Source organism: Gavialis gangeticus, unplaced genomic scaffold (assembly GCF_001723915.1).
Source record: "Gavialis gangeticus isolate Ggan-Ray unplaced genomic scaffold, GavGan_comp1, whole genome shotgun sequence".
Classification (NCBI taxonomy): Eukaryota; Metazoa; Chordata; order Crocodylia; family Gavialidae; genus Gavialis; species Gavialis gangeticus.
In genome coordinates, this window is record NW_017728993.1 from 40,123,745 (window position 1) to 40,125,082 (window position 1,338).

General features: G+C 40.1%; 1 protein-coding gene across 5 annotated transcripts in view; it reads right to left on the reverse strand.

Moving 5' to 3' along the window:
* TGFBR3 (transforming growth factor beta receptor 3) overlaps window positions 1–1,338 on the reverse strand; it is a 268,553-nt gene that overhangs the window by 19,882 nt on the left and 247,333 nt on the right. The gene's annotated exons all lie outside the window — the stretch shown is intronic.

Genomic DNA, 1,338 nt, shown 5'->3' on the forward strand with positions numbered 1-1,338 from the left:
TGACTGGGGGCATAAATTGCACCTGGTCAGCCCTGGCTCAAATTGCTGCTGTCCCAGCTGCATGTGTAGACGCTGCACCTGGAAGCAGCTGACTCTGGCTTAAACTGCTCTGGAGCTTATTGCTTCACATTAATTGCACATGTAGATGCAACCACTGAGTAAGGAAAGACTATGCGTAGACTGCCAGAGGTGAGCATGAAGACTTGCTTTAGTTTATTAAACTGCTCTGTGTCACAAACCAAAACCCAGCTCAACGGTCCCCTGCTCAGAATTAAACAAACATTTGTTGTTAATTATTTTTTGTTTTAAATTAAATACCAGTTTAACTTTAATGTGGTTTTAAAAAAGCTGTGATGTGTTAGTAAAAGATCCCCTTGGATTCACATGTCCTGCCACTTAAGCCAACTTTCCTCCATATTCTTTGTAACTTTAGCTCTATATGTAGGTGGAGACCGGAACTGCTGTTTAGTGAGAAGTGAAGCCAACAAAAAAGTCAGCAAAAACGTAAATAGAAGCAATTGTTTTTTCATATTTGGCAGTGTGTTTAATAACTGAAATTAACTCCAGATCACAAAAAGAAAAAGAAAAAAAATCAGTTGCTAGGCAAGAGGATCTTTATTAAGTACAATTTATATGATATTGTATCTGGTTCCTATATGCATTGTTCTGAATGTTAATTACCTAATTAGAGCAACTTCTAGCCTTTGTATTTTATTCCTTTTTGATCAGTAACACCTCAGTGTTGTTCTCCTACTGCATCAATTTTGGGGGGGTAATTTTTCTTCTGTGACTAATGTCTCCCAGTAAGCACATTAAATAGTGTAAGCTAGTGAATAACATTTTAATAATTGGGCAGGTAACGGAAAAGAACTGAACACAGTTCCTGATTCATGCTTAGGTCTGTGCTGACTGATGAGGGGGCTTGAAGGATAGCTAGAGAATGCACTGATTCAGCCACTGCATCTCCCAGTGCAATTTCTTTCTATCTAGCTTTCTATGAACACATCCATCACTTTCCTTCTTCCCTCCACAAGGCTTCTTCCACCCAACAGAAGCCCCCGTAGGAGGCAGGTAGCAGTATTATCTGTTGTTCCTCAGAACAATTCTCTTGGTGCTAAATGTGTGCATTCATTTGAGTATAGTACCTTTAAAACCCCAGAGCCTGCTGAGGTAGGGTTACCATACATCTGGGCTTTCCTGGACATGTTCTCTTTTTGGGTCCTCCCATCTTTGTATGGACAGTTTTTTAAAATATCAAATAATGTCTGGGATTCTGCTCTGCTCAGCATTGAAGTTTTTCCTGCCCCTTCCTGGTTTGTCCTAGCAAGTTGCTGCTTG